At 40.6% G+C, this 17,462-nt stretch overlaps 1 protein-coding gene across 2 annotated transcripts in view; it reads right to left on the reverse strand.

Annotated features, from left to right (window-relative positions):
* Positions 1-17,462, reverse strand: part of TEX9 (testis expressed 9) — a 237,724-nt gene that overhangs the window by 163,564 nt on the left and 56,698 nt on the right. For both annotated transcript variants that reach the window (XM_027553931.1, XM_027553930.1), the window contains exon 2: positions 13,407-13,594. The gene's annotated coding sequence lies outside the window, so the exon portion shown is untranslated. The remainder of the gene's footprint in view (positions 1-13,406; positions 13,595-17,462) is intronic.

A 17,462-nucleotide genomic window follows, 5' to 3' on the forward strand; every position in this document is an offset into this window, starting at 1 on the left:
GGATTCTTCAGAAAAGAATACAGGAGTGGGTTGCCATACCCTTCTCCAAGGGATCTTGACCTGATCCTGGGATCGAACCTGCATCTCCTGCATTGGCAGGCAGATTCTTTACCACTAGCACCACCTGGAAAGCCCAGGTCCTTACTAGTTATTTATTATACATATATATATGTGTGTGTGTGTGTGTGTGTGTGTGTGTGTGTGAGTTGTGAGTGTGTATGTCAATACCAATCTTCCAATATATCCACTCCCCCATATATACCATATATGCAATATTCCTCAGCCATACAAAAGGATAAAATAATGCCATTTGCAGCAACATGGATGGTCCTAGAGATTGTCATACAAAGTGAAGTAAGTTAAACAAAGACAAATATCATATAGTATCGCTTTATATGTATAGTCTAAAGAAATGGTACAAATGAACTTGTTTACAAAACAGAAATAGAGTAACAGATATAGAAAACAAACATGCTTGATTTCTTCTAGAGAAGGCTGGTATCTTACTGCTTATAGTCATAGTTGACGGAGGTTTTTTCCCTGCCAGGAACCTAGATCATTTTTCCTGAGATATTATTATTGATATATTATTAAGATATATTATTGAGATATACCTGACATATAACATTGTATTTGTTTTATGTGTATAACAAATAACAATGTATGTATATACTGCAAAATGGTCACCCCAATAGGTTTAGTTAACATCTATCACCTCATATACATTTTTTTTCTTGTGATGAGAATTTTTATTATCTACTCTTAGAAACTTTCAATCATATAATTTTATTAACTATAGTCATTGTGCTGTACACTACACTCCCAGAACTTATTTATTTTATATTTCAGCTAAATAATTATATTAATCAGAATGGAAATGAATTACAACAAATCAGAGTTGAATTTCTAAACTACTGGGCCCCATGATCTGGATATGAGTGAAAAAAACACTATTGAAATGCACTGTGCTATATTAGCAACAGGAAAACCAGGACTGCATAAATTTTCATTTGACTCAATCTTTTACACAGATAAAGAATACTTTATATTTAATCATTCAATCAATAACATTAGACAAATCTTGTGGGAAAAGAATTAAAATGTATTAAGAATTGACTGGTTACTGGGCACTGTGATAAGCACTGTCACAAACATGACCCAGAAAAATAAAGTGTAAGAGAATACCTCTGAATCTCATGACTGGACAAGAGTGACCTTTGAAAAGCAGTTTCATTAGAGAGGTGAACCAGAGCTAGGATTAGAATGAGCGAGCAGTGAAAAAGTGAAAGCAGTAATGTGTGTGGGCTCCTTTCCCAAGTTTAGCACCAAAGAAAGGGATAGATAAGATAGCTTGAGGAAGAGGCAGGGTGAAAAAAATTTTAATTACTTATTTTTCTGATTATAAAATGTGGGCCCAAGATAGACAACTTGGAAGAGGAGAGAAGTGTAACAGAGAAAAAATAAAATGGCTTACGAATTTAAATTTTTAAAAATGGTTTATGATCTTTAAACAAATCTACATTTTCTGCATAACTTCATACCAAAGACACCTGGATGCTAAATTTAAAATTTAGTATACAATTAATATTTCTAACTAAACAAAATATATTTCCTTCAAGGGAGGATAAAGAAGGAAAGGTCAAAAAGTGACTTTTGTTTTAAGGCAGATGTTTAATTTGAAGGAAAAGTATTGAAGTGACTGAAGCAATGTGGTATATTGCTTAGAGATTATTTTCCTTACTGATAACAAGAAACTTGTTGACAGAAGATCTATCACTTTGAATAAAAACAGAGTGGCACTCCTGGGGATACAGTTTGGCATGGTGACTACAGTTAGTAATACTGTCTTGTTATGTTTGAAATTTGTAAGACAGTGAATCTTTAAAGTTCTTATCACAAGAAAAATATTTGTAACTGTTCACTGCAGATGGTGATTGCAGCCATGAAATTAAAAGACGCTTACTCCTTGGAAGGAAAGTTATGAGCAACCTAGATAGCATATTCAAAAACAGAGACATTACTTTGCCAACAAAGGTCCGTCTAGTCAAGGCTATGGTTTTTCCAGTGGTCATGTATGGATGTGACAGTTGGACTGTGAAGAAGGCTGAGCACCGAAGAATGATGCTTTTGAACTGTGGTGTTGGAGAAGACTCTTGAGAGTCCCTTGGACTGCAAGGAGATCCAACCAGTCCATTCTGAAGGAGATCAGCCCTGGGATTTCTTTGGAAGGAATGATGCTAAAGCTGAAACTCCAGTACTTGGGCCACCTCATGCGAAGAGTTGACTCATTGGAAAAGACTCTGATGCTGGGATGGATTGGGGGCAGGAGGAGAAGGGGACGACAGAGGATGAGATGGCTGGATGGCATCACTGACTCAATGGACGTGAGTCTGAGTGAACTCCGGGAGTTGGTGATGGACAGGGAGGCCTGGCATGCTATGATTCATGGGGGTCACAAAGAGTTGGACATGACTGAGTGACTGAACTGAACTGAATGATGGATGTTAAGTAGACTTATTATGGTGATCATTTTTGCAATAAATACATCTATCAAATCATTATGTTGTGTACCAGAAACTAATATTTTACATCAATTATATCTCAATTTAAGGAATGATAAAATGAAGACATAAGCAAACAAAAATTATATTCCCATGTAATAAAATTATAAACTTCATTTATATTTTAGACTTCTGCTTCCTGTATCTAGCTCAGACTGGCTACATCCAGGGCAGTCTGCAGTTAGAGAAGCCAGAAGTCAGGAAAGGGAATGTGATTCACTTCTCTTCCTTTTCATCGCACTTCTCCTCCCACAGTTTTATTATTCTCCAAGGCTAGAGTGCAGAGGGAGAGGAGAAGAAAGCAGGGCAAGAAAATTCTTACTTAACTGATGATGGTGCAGATTGCGGTTGGCTCCTTTTAGACTTGGCCGCTGTTTACATCTGGCTCTTTCTCTCCTAGATGATGTTTGGGTTATTTTGCAAACCCTATCACCACCACCGCCCCTGCTGCATATCTCAAATCCATCTCTACTCCAGCTGGCCATTTGTTTTTTATTCCACACCCTGAGGGTTCAGCTGGTTTACTTTTGGCCTCCTTTTACTGAGATTTCCTCCAGGGCAGGAACTAAGACAACCCCAAGCTGACTCTCTGTCACATTACCCATCCAGATCTGGTCCATGGGAAATGTCACAAGTCTTGTTGTGATAGACTCTAAAGGGCACTGACTTCTCAACTATAGCCATTGACCACTTCCTCTTAAGCCCTCATTTTTTAAGACTTTTCAAATATAATTCTGACACTGGTCTTGTGTGTCCCCCAAACTGCAGGAATGCATATTAAGCTCTTTCAGTGGTTTCTCTAAGTTCCTCTTTCTCATCCTGAAGTGAAGCAGAAGCACCCAGACTCTCAGGCTCTTCCCAGTGTGGAAGAGTGGGAGATGTATATATTTATACGTTTATATTTTCATATATTTATAAATCTATGTATATATTTATAAATGTATATAAAATAACGTGCATATATTAAAATTTTAAAATGAAGAAATAAGGTATTTAAAGAGCCAAGCATAGCGCTGGGAAGATGAAAGTTATCATTGCTAAATATTAACTCTCCTGAAAGGTCATCAATGTGATTGCTAAGAAACCAAAGAAAAGAGTCATTTCTTAAATGCCTAGCTAGCTACATGCCAGTAAGTCAATTCTCGTTATTAAAATAGATTAGTCGTTCAGTTGCTTAGTCGTGTTCGACTCTTTGCAACCCATGGATTGCAGCATGCCAGGCTTCCCTATCCTTCACTATTTCCTAGAGTTTGCTCAAACTCATGTTCATTGAGTCAATAATGCCATCCAACCATCTCATCCTCTGTCTCCCCCTCTCCTCCTGCCCTCAGTCTTTCTCAGCATCAAGGTCTTTTCCAATGAGTCAGCTCTACGTATCAGGTAGCCAAAGTATTGGAGCTTCAGCATCAGTCCTTCCAAAGAACATCCAGGACTGATCTCCTTTAGGATGGACTGGTTGGATCTCCTTGCAGTCCAAAGAACTCTCAAGAGTCTTCTCCAGCACAATTTGAAAGCATCACTTCTTTGGTGCTCAGCCTTCTTTACAGTCCAGCTCTCACATCTGTACATGACCACTGGAAAAATCGTAACTTTGACTATACAGACCTTTGTCGGCAAAGTAATGTCTCTGCTTTTTACTATGCTGTCTAGGTTTGTCATAGCTTTTCTTCCAAGGAGCAAAAGTCTTTTAATTTCATAGCTGCAGTCACCATGCACAGTGAACAAGTCGGTCACTGTTTCCATTTATTCCCCATCCTGTCTGCCATAAGGTGATGGGACTGGATTCCATGATCTTAGTTTTTTGAATGCTGAGTTTTAAGGTAGGTTTTTCACTCTCCTCTTTCACCTTCCTCAAGAGGGTCTTTAGTTCCTCTTTGCTTTCTGCCATCAGGGTGGTGTCATCTGCATACCTGAGGTTATTGATATTTCTCCCAGCAAACTTGATTCCATCCAGCTTGAGCTTCATCCAGCCCAGCATTTCATGTGAAGTACTCTGCATATATAAATTAAATAAGCAGGTGACAATATACGGCCTTGATGTACTCTTTTCCCAATTTTGAACTAATTCATTGTTTCATGTCAGGTTCTAACTCTTGTTTCTTGACCTGCATACAGGTTTCTCAGGAGTCAGGTAAAGTTGTCTGGAATTTGCATCTCTTTAAGAATTTAGCATAGTTTGTGGTGATTCACACAGTCAAAGGTTTTAGTGTAGGCTTTAGTATAGTCTATGAAGCAGATGTTTTTCTTTTTCGAATTCGCTTGCTTTTTCTATGGTCCAGCAGATGTTGGCAATTTGATCTCAGGTTCCCTTGCCTTTTCTAAATCCAGCTGAGAACTTCTGGAAGTTCTCAGTCCATGTAATGCTGAAGCCTAACTAGGTTAAAGGATTTTGAGCATAACCTCACTAGCATGTGAAATGAGCACAACTGTATGGTAGTTTGAACATTCACTGGCCTTACCATTCTCTGAGACTAGAATGAAAACTGACCTTTTCCAGTCCTGTGGCCACTGCTGAGTTTTCCAAATTTGCTGGCATATTGAGTGCAGCACTTTCACAGCATCATCATTTAGGATGTGAAATAGTTCAGCTGGAATTCCATCACCTCCATTAGCTTTGTTCATAGTAATGCTTCCTAAGGCCCACTTGACTTCACACTCCAGGATGTATGGCTCTAGGTGAGTGATCACACCATCATGGTTATCCAGGACATTAACACATTTTTTATACAGTTATTCTGTGTATTCTTTCCACCTCTTCTTAATACCTTCTGCTTCTGTTAGGTCCATATCATATCTGTCCTTTATTGTACCCCTCTTGGCATGAAATGTTCCCTTCTAACGATGTTAAAATAAGTACAGTTAGAAATGTAAAGGACTATCTCCTGTGTCATATATGTATGTATGTGTATGTGCTCAGTCGTGTCTGACTCTTTGCGACCCATGGACTGTAGCCTGCCAGGCTCCTCTGCCCATGGAAATTTCCAATCAAGAATACTGTAGTGGGTTGGCATTTCCTTCTCCAGGGGATCTTCTCAACCCAGGGATCAAACCCACGTCTCATACATCTCCTATAACAGCAGACAGATTCTTTACCCCTAGCACCACCTGGGAAGCCCTATACACACACATATATATACATGTATATATTTGTGTTGTATATATTTACAACAAAGATGGCATGGCATAGTTAAATGAGAGCAGTACATCTGCTGAGGCAAAGAAAATGTTACCAAACCATGAACCACTATGAAAGGAAAACTGAACATACATGGCACAGCATGTTGCAATGGTTAGGATCTAAAAGAAAACCCAATTGAACAAGTGGCATGGTCAATAAAGCAATTCCGGTGCCATCTAAATATTTTTTGTGAACAAGTTAGACTATAAATGAAGTAAATTACAACAGCTATAACTGTTCTTGCAGATCACACAATTAACATGGCAGAGGCAATCTGGTGGGGCAGTAAAACTGCTGAAACGATCAAATTACTGTGTTCTTGTTATTTGGGGCATCCAGACTTAACCAGAGATACTCATGCATTCCGTATTCATGCCTTCACTCATTCAAAAACACACACTATGTGCAAGGTGTTTCCCTAGAGCCTGTGATGGGCATAAAGATCTACGAGAGAGTAATTTGCCTTAAGGCATGTACTGTCTAGTTGGAAAGGTATAAACAAAGTATTCTTTTAGTTTAGAAATTCTGTGGCAAACTAAACTCACTAGGTAGAGTGTTAGGTACTTACCATTAGGAGAAACATTTGCTGTTACTGTCAAATTCTATATATTTTCAAGGAGATCCAACCAGTCCATTCTGAAGGAGATCAGCCCTGGGATTTCTTTGGAAGGAATGATGCTAGAACTGAAACTCCAGTACTTTGGCCACCCCGTGTGAAGAGTTGACTCATTGGAAAAGACTCTGATGCTGGGAGGGATTGGGGGCAAGAGGAGAAGGGGACGACAGAGGATGAGATGACTGGATGGCATCACTGACTCGATGTACGTGAGTCTCAGTGAACTCCGGGAGTTGGTGATGGACAGGGAGGCCTGGCGTGCTGCGATTCATGAGGTCGCAAAGAGTCGGACATGACTGAGCGACTGATCTGATCTGATCCAATATATTTTCAAATTCAAGGTGTCTATTTTCAAGTTTGTTGTTGGGTAGTAAAATATACATATGGTTAAAAAAAACTATTCAAATGATACAAAAGAGTATTTAAAAAAATATTGTGTATATGTGCATTTCTCACATACTAGGGCATGACTGAGCGACTTCCCTTTCACTTTTCACTTTCATGCATTGGAGAAGGAAATGGCAACCCACTCCAGTGTTCTTGCCTGGAGAATCCCAGGGACAGAGACCCCTATGGGGTCGCACAGAGTCGGACATGACTGAAGCGACTTAGCAGCAGCAGCAGGACATAAGAAATGCCCCAGTCTTCAAAGTTTTTGTTTCATTAGTTCATTATTTCACTTTCTTCTCCAATTTACCTCTACTTCCTTGATGTGCAACATGCAGAATTTGGTATGTATATTCTAAGCCAACATAATACTGGGCAAGACATCATCCCTGTTCTATTTACAGAATTTCTGCATATTTTCTCTAATTTTTCTTTCTATGGCATAATCCATCTTCCTTTTTCGTTGTTGTTTCCCAATAGGGATCTAAATTTGTAACCCAATAGGGATCTAAAAATCCCTACTTCAGCAGCTTCTAATCTGCTACAGAATTCTTCCCAGACCCATGATTTAACATCTGTGTTCAATATTCTAATCTTCCAATGAGGAATATAGTTCAGCTTAACTTGCTTATTTTAACCTGGGAAAGCAACTGAAAAAAAAAAAAAATTGAACACATCAACTTCCCTATTTGAGATCTTTATAATGCAGCTTCATTATTTTGACATGAATTCCCTAGACATCAGACTCACTCATATTCAAATTTAAGAACAAAAGCATCCAAAAGACAAACATAAATTCTTTTTGGATTACTGAACCTCTGCTTCTCTCAATGCAGAAAAGTGAGTTGATGTTGTATTTTACACAGTGAAAACTGATATTTTTGGCTAGCAATTAGTTTTTTATATAACTTTGAGATACTGTAGACCAAAGACATAGAGACTTTTTTTTTAATTTTATTTTATTTTTAAACTTTACATAATTGTATTAGTTTTGCCAAATATCAAAATGAATCCGCCACAGGTATACATGTGTTCCCCATCCTGAACCCTCCTCCCTCCTCCCTCCCCATACCATCCCTCTGGGTCGTCCCAGTGCACTAGCCCCAAGCATCCAGTATCATGTATCGAACCTGGACTGGCAACTCGTTTCTTACATGATATTTTACATGTTTCAATGTCATTCTCCCAAATCTTCCCACCCTCTCCCTCTCCCACAGAGTCCATAAGACTGTTCTATACATCAGTGTCTCTTTTGCTGTCTCGTACACAGGGTTATTGTTACCATCTTTCTAAATTCCATATATATGCGTTAGTATACTGTATTGGTGTTTTTCCTTCTGGCTTACTTCACTCTGTATAATAGGCTCCAGTTTCATCCACCTCATTAGAACTGATTCAAATGTATTCTTTTTAATGGCTGAGTAATACTCCATTGTGTATATGTACCACTGCTTTCTTATCCATTCATCTGCTGATGGACATCTAGGTTGCTTCCATGTCCTGGCTATTATAAACAGTGCTGCGATGAACATTGGGGTACATGTGTCTCTTTCAATTCTGGTTTCCTCAGTGTGTATGCCCAGCAGTGGGATTGCTGTATCATAAGGCAGTTCTATTTCCAGTTTTTTAAGGAATCTCCACACTATTCTCCACAGTGGTTGTACTAGTTTGCATTCCCACCAACAGTGTAAGAGGGTTCCCTTTTCTCCACACCCTCTCCAGCATTTATTATTTGTAGACTTTTGGATCGCAGCCATTCTGACTGGCGTGAAATGGTACCTCATAGTGGTTTTGATTTGCATTTCTCTGATAATGAGTGATGTTGAGCATCTTTTCATGTGTTTGTTAGCCATCTGTATGTCTTCTTTGGAGAAATGTCTATTTAGTTCTTTGGCCCATTTTTTGATTGGGTCGTTTATTTTTCTGGAGTTGAGCTGTAGGAGTTGCTTGTATATTTTTGAGATTAGTTGTTTGTCAGTTGCTTCATTTGCTATTATTTTCTCCCATTCTGAAGGCTGTCTTTTCACCTTGCTAATAGTTTCCTTTGATGTGCAGAAGCTTTTAAGGTTAATTAGGTCACATTTGTTTATTTGTGCTTTTATTTCCAATATTCTGGGAGGTGGGTCATAGAGGATCCTGCTGTGATGTATGTCAGAGAGTGTTTTGCCTATGTTCTCCTCTAGGAGTTTTATAGTTTCTGGTCTTACGAATAATTCTTTTTAATGTTACCATTTAAAATAACTTTAAAATTGGGTCATAAAGAGTGATTCTTGAAAAATCCCAATTATTTCAATGCCCTAGCTTTAAATAATCCTGAAACACAAAGGCTTCATCTTGAAAATCTGACAACCAAATTGATACTAATTAAAACAACTTGTGCAATTTTCCTAGGGCTCTAAAACAAAATGGAATTTGCAACTCAGTAACAAACTAGAATGACTGTCACAAAATTAGATAATTGGAAGATTTTAAAAGAACACATGTAATACAGTAGATAGCAGGCAGCTCTACAAAGCTCTATATAGAATGTAATTTATGTGAATTTTTAAAAGATATAATACCTGAGTGCATTTATCAATCCTGACGCTTATATGAGTTTGACCCTGAGGTACACTGGGTCATGAATCCAGGAGGCAGTAGGAGGAACAGATCTAGGTATAGGTTGGGTCATGGGGCTGCAAGCTAGTGTTCAAATAGCAAATTCCCCACTGACTCACACTGGCAGTGCGAGTTGGTCCATTTCAGAGGGTAAGGGTATAGAAATGAGAAAATAATGAACTCAGAAGAGGTGGTGGTTTGGGGTCTTGGGATGAGAAAACTAACAAAGCCTTGGTTTACGGAGCACAGGATTCACACCTCAAGGGTAGGCTCATAGGGTCTTCACATGGATTTGGTTTAGTGCTCCTGTTCCAAAGGGGAACTAGAGATCTGAATAGTTAATAGAAGCAGAAATCCAGTCAAATGGCCTGGAAGAACACAGAGAAATAAGCAGAGCCTGGGCTTTAGGGCATATGAGAAGCCAGGGCTCTTCCCAGGCACACAAAATCCAGGCTTAAGGCAATAGGACTAATCTCGTATTCCAACAACTCTGGTTTGAATCTGATTTTTAAAATTACCTGTTAGAAACAAAGATAAAAGCAATGGCTTCAAGATGGTCAGGAACCTGGTGGAGCTGAACGGCAGGTTGAAAGTATTGGTGCCTTCAAAAGAGTGGGGCCAGCGGAGGCAGAAGCCTATAAAAGCTCAATCCTCAAGAAGTAACCCATGATACAGAGAGGATGGAAACCCGAAAGGAATGGTGTGTACTTGGATACATTCAAAAAAGCATTCTGATTAACTGGTACATCCAATTAGGATGCCAGAGTGGTGTCTCCTTAAGAATACTTGGTGAGATTATTTTTTAAACTCAAAATGTTATGAGAGCTAATAGTAATAACTACATTTACTGAGCACCTCTACTGGCCTAAGTGCTTTTCATAAATTATCTGTAATGCTCCCAAGAGCTGACAGGATACTTAGACTTACTGCTGTTTTACAGACAGGAAACTAAAACTCAAAGAGGTATAGTAAAGAGTCCCAAGACACTTAGCTAATAAGGTGCTGAACTGGGTCTGTTGTCAGTAAAGCAGTGGAGGAAAAAATCAGGCTTATATTATGGAATAAAATATATAGATTTATTATCAGTTAAGCAAAAAATTCACTTATGTATATATAGTTAAGCTTACTTTAATATATGTATAGGAAAATGAAAATAAAATACAAGTCTTTGCTACTGTGATGTTCTAATGCTAACCAGTCCTTTCTCATTCAGAATTGAAATCTTTCAATAATGTCAACTCTTCTCAATCTGTGTCTTAGTTTCTTAGTGTCCACTTTTTTACTCTCTCAATTGGTCTACAGAAAATTACCTCAGTTCCTAAACTAAATCCTAAGTGAAAGAGAACTTGTGTTTAAAATCTGCTGGTATTCAAATTCCAAATTAAATTTCCTTCATATCTTTGGGAAATAGTCATGAAGGCTTCTCCCAGCTCCCAACATCAACTAACACCTGTAACAGGGGAAACTAAGGATGAAGTGATATTATGAACTAGGATAATCAAAATTTATAAGAAAATTACCACAGATCTTTAAAAATTATAAACACAATCCTATGGATGCCATACTACCTCTACACAGAAATTTCAATGTAACAAAACACTTTAGAAACTCAATGTCAGAGATAAAAATAGTATAGGAGTTATATCTTTGCATCAGATAAACAAAGATTCAATACTAAGACATCACTGATTTTCAAGCAAAATAGTATTAGATGTGTCAATAAAAGCATACATTGGGCATCTGAAAGGAGGGGGAGTGTCTGTCCCTGATGCAGGAAAAAGACGAAAGTAGAGGAAGCAGCATCAGCAATAATCTGAATAGAAAAGCCAACTTCAGTCTGGGCAGGGCAGATGCCATGTCCCAGAAAATGCTGCTGAAACTAAATATCTCTTTGTCCACTCTGCCAATTGCCCTCCCTCCCAACTCCAATCAAATGTACTGCTGGGTGGCATTCACTTAGCCCTAGTGATGATGGTTCCAGAGGTCGAGATGAGATTCAAGCCAGGTATGAGAGTTTAGCCAACTGAACACTTAGGAGGAACAGTGTCCACACAAGACAGCTGCCACTTAGGGTACCAGCTGCAAATGTGAGGAATTCCCCTAACCACCCTCAGTTTTGATAATTCACTGGAAGGGCTCGGGATGCTCCGAAAGCTACTACACCCACAGTTACAGATTAATACAGGGATTAAAATCAGCCAAGGGAAGAGACACATGCATAGGGCAGAGTCCAGGATGGGTCCAAATACAGAGCTTCTGGTTGTCCTCTTCACAAAGAGCCATGGACGGTGTTAACTCTTTATGGCTGTGGTGTGCGACAATATGCACGGCCAGCCATGGATGCTTACCCCAATCTTTGGTATTTAGAGTTTTCTTTGGGGCTCCATCATATACTGTCTATGTGGCTGACCTTTATTCCTCAGCCATTTCAAGAGGTTGGGCTGTTATGTTTAATCTCCAGTCCCTTCTGGAGACAAAACTGGTATCAAGCAGCCCAAAGCTCCCAACAAAAATCACATTTTTAGATTGCTAACTTGTGGGCCAAAACCCTCAGACAAAAACACTTCTGTCAGGCAGGACATTCCAAGGTCACCTCCCTGTGGTTGAGGGGAAAGGCCAGATCTCTCTTTGTGTGTGTGCATGCTAAGTCACTTCAGTCATGTCCAATTCTTTGTCACCCTATGGACTGTAGCCCACCCCGGCTCCTCTGTCCATGGGGATTCTCCAGGCAAGAATACTGGAGTGGCCTACCATGCCCTCCTCCAGGGGATCTTCCTGACCCAGGGATCAAACCCCCATCTCTTACATCTCCTGCATTGGCAGGCAGGTTCTTTACCACTAGCACCACCCAGGAAGCCCCTGACCTCTCTTCAGGTAAGGTTAATTCTCTAATGCATACCAAAGCATACCAGGCCATTAAGAATTCTTCCCCAGGAATTTTCTTTCTGGAGATAGAGAAGAGGAGACGGTGTTAGTTGGGATCCCTAGAAGCAGAGCAAGGACTCTTATGTATGTGATTTACTGAAGAAGTGTTCTCAGCAGAAAGCCATCAGGATGTGAGGGGGGCACGGTAGTAAAAGGGAAGATGCTAAGCAAAGAAATACTTTCAGGGGACTTCCCTGGTGGTCCAGTGGCTAAGACCCCAAGCTCCCAATGCAGGGAGCCCAGGTTCTATCCCAAGTCCAAGAACTAGATCCCATATGCTACAACTAAGAGTTTGCATGCTGCAACTAAAGATCTCACTTGCCGCAACAAAGACTGAAGATTCCACACCCTACAACTAAGACCCAAAGCAACCAAAAAAAAAAAAATATATATATATATATATATACACACATATATATACATATATCAGTTCAGTCGTTCAGTTGTGCCCGACTCTTTGAGACCCCATGGACTGCAGCACACCAGACTTATTTATCCATTACCAACTCCCAGAGCTCGCTCATCGAGTCATTGATGCCATCCAACTATCTCATCCTCTGTCATCCTCTCCTCCTCCTGCCTTTAATCTTTCCCAGCATCAAGGTCTTTTTCAATGAGTCAGCTCTTTGCATCAGGTGGCCAAAATACTGGAGTTTCAGCTTCAGCATCGGTCCTTCCAATGAATAGTCAGTACTGATTTCCTTTAGGATGGACTGGCTGGATCTCCTTGCAGTCCAAGGGACTCTCAAGAGTCTTCTCCAACACCACAGTTCAAAAGCATCAATTCTTTGGTGCTTAGCTTTCTTTATAGTCCAACTCTCACATCCACACGACTACTGGAAAAACCATAGCTTTGTCTAGATGGACCTTTGTTGGCAAAGTAATGTCTCTGCTTTTTAATATGCTGTCTAGATTAGTCATAGCTTTTCTTCCAAGCATCAAGTGTTTTTTAATTTCATGGCTGCAGTCACCATCTGCAGTGATTTGGACCCCCCCCAAAATATGTATATAAATATTTATATACAAAAAATAAAGATATATACAAAATATATACATATATAAAGAAATGGTTTCAGCTAAAGTACTGCACATAGACACAGACTAGGCACACAGCACTGACTGCACCTGAGACCTGACCCACCTTGAGAAGAGGCTTTGTATCTCCAAAGCAGTCAGTCACTGGTTTTGGGCCACCGCAGGGGAGGGATTCCTTCCCACGAGTTACTGGATGAGGCTGCAACTAGTGGCCCAAGGCAGTTCTCCAGGGTTGGGTGCAGCTGTGAGCAGTATCAACCACACTGGCAGCAGCTCAAGGCTAGACGCACTAACCTGGAAAAGCACAAATGCATGGGTCGTCAATAGCAATGAATGTCATCCACACCTGGTACTGCTCAGGTTCAGTCTGCTGTCACGGTGAGTTCACACCATCCAGTCACAGCTTCTCCTACTTTCTGGTGCTCATAATCCCTGGGGAAAGTTACAAAAGGAAGGTCAATGTGAGGCTACAGCCCTCTGCTGCTGCACTGGATCACAAGGTCAGATATTCATAATCTCCCCACTTTACCACTCATTCTAGATTTCCCTCTGCATTGGCAAAGGTTTCCATTGCTATAGATTTGCCTGGTGTAGTAACACAGACCCTCCATGTGAACAGGGCTAAGGTCATTCCCAGCCTATAGTTGCTATTTTCATCTATTTACAGTTAAACCAGGCAGGAAAATAATAAGAGATGCCATGGCTGCTGCTAAGTTGCTTCAGTTGTGTCCAACTCCGTGCGACCCCATAGACGGTAGCCTACCAGGCTCCTCCATCCCTGGGATTCTCCAAGCAAGAATACTTCAGTGGGTTACCATTTCCTTCTCCAATGCATGAAAGTGAAAAGTGAAAGTGAAGTCGCTCAGTCCTGTCCGACTCTTAGCGACCCCATGGACTGCAGCCTACCAGGCTCCTCCGTCCATGGGATTTTCCAGGCAAGAGTACTGGAGTGGGGTGCCATTGCCTTTTCCGGAGATGCCACGGCAGATCACCTGAAAAGCAAACCCATTTCTCCCTGCTCCTTTAGATATCAAGTTCTACCTCTTTGTGATGATGAAAGGCATTACCCCTTTCCACTGTGCTAATTATTTTCTTTGCCTACCAACTGCTGAAGAAGGACAAGGATCACAAAGTGACCAGGAAGCAGCTGTAGCTTTAGGTTTAGAGGTACACTATGCTCTTTGGTGGGCTCCCCTGGTGACTCAGTGGAAAAGAACCTGCCTGCCAATTCAGGAGACATGGGTTCGATCCCTGGGTTGGGAAAATCCTCTAGAGAAGGAAATGGGAGCCCACTCCAGTATTCTTATCTGAGAAATCCCATGGACAGAGGAGACTGGTGGGCTACAGTCCATGGGGTCACAAAAGAGTTGGACACGGCTCAGTGACTAAACAACAATGTTCCTTGGTGGAAGGACCCACCCTGCTGGAAATTTAGAATTCCCAACCTGCAGATTCTAAAGATGCAAAGATAGGAAGAGAAGTTCCCCAAGTGGGTCTTTTGGATGGCTGAGCAGGAATATACTACTATTTCTGTTCCTTAGTTCCTGAACATATGCATTCTAACAACTTGTGACATAGCTCTATACAATAATCATCACTTTAAGATATATACAATAGTCTGAAGAACAGTAACCCTTTCTCACCTGGGAGTCATCTCCCAGCTAGCACCTCAACAAAAGGTTCAAAAAGCCATTCCACCACATTATCAGGCTGACAGCTCCTGGTTTGTGCTATATATGGTAGAACCAGTGGATTCTATATTCAACTACAAGTTGTCTCATCTTCTTTGCCATAAAGTGGGTCCTTTGGTCTAAGGAGATATTATGTGGGATCTCATATCAGTTAATCAAAGTCAAAGAGCTCTCAAAGAATACAGTTAGTGAGTGGTTAAGCCTTGTACCCAACAACACACAATGACAATGGAGCTGATACTATGATACTACGAAGGAGGAGACTTCCACCAGAATTCTTCAGATACAGCCTCACCCACAGTGAAGGTCAGGATATGCTATCTAGATTCTCGCTCATGGAAAGAGTTTGTAACTCCAGCTGCTGAAAGCACTGTCAGCAGGCAGTCTTCAGCTATCAGCACTCATGGGATCAGCCTCAGGTACAGATAGTGCCTAACCCATGGTCATGCCCCTTCCAGGGAAGCTCACAGCCATGACTTATTAACAGGGGAGTATAAAGGCCTTGCCCTCTGGGCCCAATAAGGAAAACTCTGATGGGCTATTTTAGCTCCAGAGCTCCTCCCTCCCTTCCACAGGTATCTATCACAATGGCACTCCCTAATAAACAACCTGCAGCCTAAATTCCAATTCAGTGTGCTTCCCAGAAAGCCCAACATGCAATAATTAGTGCCAGGAGTGGCCTAAAAACACAGATAAGATAGGGGTTTACAGTTAGTTCATTCACTACCCGCTTGGTAAAGAGGAAGCCATCACTGATAGTAAACGAAGCACAGCCTTGGAGGCAGGGAGCTATGCAATGGGTCATATTTCCCCTCGTAATGAACTGGGAAGGCATATCAGTGGAAAGAAATAACCTAGCTGGTCTGATGTATTAGACATTGTAGAAATATAGATATGTTAGTAAGTACAAGGGCAATGGAATTTTGTACCTAATGCAAAAGAGGATTGATGCTATAGAAAAATACAAGATGCTGAGAGCAATTAATACTCAATTGACAAGTGGAAAACCAGGGGGCCCCATAGCAGCATATAAAGTGGCTTCCATTTCCTGCAGCAGGGGGGCAGAGAAAACTTAGGACAAGGCCCAGAACTTAAGAGTAGGTACTTTCCAAAAAAGTTCACCTTTCAAACAAGACTGGTCAAGACACTATTTGAGAAAGAACTGGACCTTAATACTTAGAATGAGGAAGTTTGGGAATTTCAAAATTCCTTGAAAATATGGAATTCTCAGATTTCCTGAAAGCTGTCAGCTTTCATAGAGAGCCCAACCTTCCCTATTCAGAGTTATCATAACTCTCTTGCTTTAAGAAAATGTAGATTCCTCTCTCCTACCAAACAATGTATGCTCCTCTAAGAATCTGTACGGTAGGTAGGTAGGTAGAGGATGATTCTGATGGGGTTAAGAGCAAAACTCAGCTGGGGATGTATTGGGACTAATAAGGACAGAAAGAAAATGCAGGATCCAGCCAGCATGTGCTGGAAAGAGCTGGGGAAACATGCCTGGGACTGTATTCTGGGGACTTGGTCAAGAGACTAGAACAAAAGATGGTAAATAGGGTTATTTATTAAATCCTGAGACACAGGATTTAACAACCATAGGAAAGATCCCAAAAGAGAGTATGAACTAACTGGACAGCACATATAAGCAGAAAAATGATGGACCAAAAAAAGGATATCAAAATGCCAGAATCCTTGTGGCAGATGGAAAATGGGAATGAAAGCAAAAGGGAATAAGCATGCTAGAGTAGGTAGACCATATCAAACAAAGAACAAACCAAAGAAACCTCTAATAACATTCAAGGGGAAGACCTGAAGGATAGACAATTTACCAAGACCACTGGGATGTGCTGGTGGCAGAAGAAAAGCATCACTTGTAAAATTCACTGTTGGTTCTCTTCTTTATGCAGGCACTCTGAGATGAGCACTTCCCAGGTGGCTCAGTGGCAAAGAATGTGATTGCCAACGTGGGAGACACAGGAGACACACGGGCTTGATCACTTGGTTAGGAAGATCTCCTGGAGAAAGAAATAGCAACCTACTCCAGTATTCTTGCCTCGGAAATTCCATGGACAGAGGAGCCTGCCGGGCTAAATATAGCCCATGGCACCGCAGAGAGTCGTAGGCGACTGAGCATGCCTACGCACGCGCGCTCTTGGAAGACCAGGCTAACTCATAGCAATAGAGACATAAGGGCCCTAGAAAGATAGAGGCCAGGTGGTAGTACTCAATGATCAGAAGCCAGGTTGATGCAATTATCTTAATAACTAGCAACTTCAAGCAGGAACTAAAAGGAACTGGAGAATTATGGAGAATTATGGAGATGGTTAGTATAATATAGCATCCCTAGGAACAAAAAAGATGGACAAAACTAAATGTACTATTCAATTTGTGCCATCAGAAGACATCAAGGATAACTATTTAGGAGACAGAGGACAGTTGTCTCAATAAAAATTCATAATTTTTCTTCCCAC

Source organism: Bos indicus x Bos taurus, chromosome 10 (genome assembly GCF_003369695.1).
Source record: "Bos indicus x Bos taurus breed Angus x Brahman F1 hybrid chromosome 10, Bos_hybrid_MaternalHap_v2.0, whole genome shotgun sequence".
Taxonomy (NCBI): domain Eukaryota; kingdom Metazoa; phylum Chordata; class Mammalia; order Artiodactyla; family Bovidae; genus Bos; species Bos indicus x Bos taurus.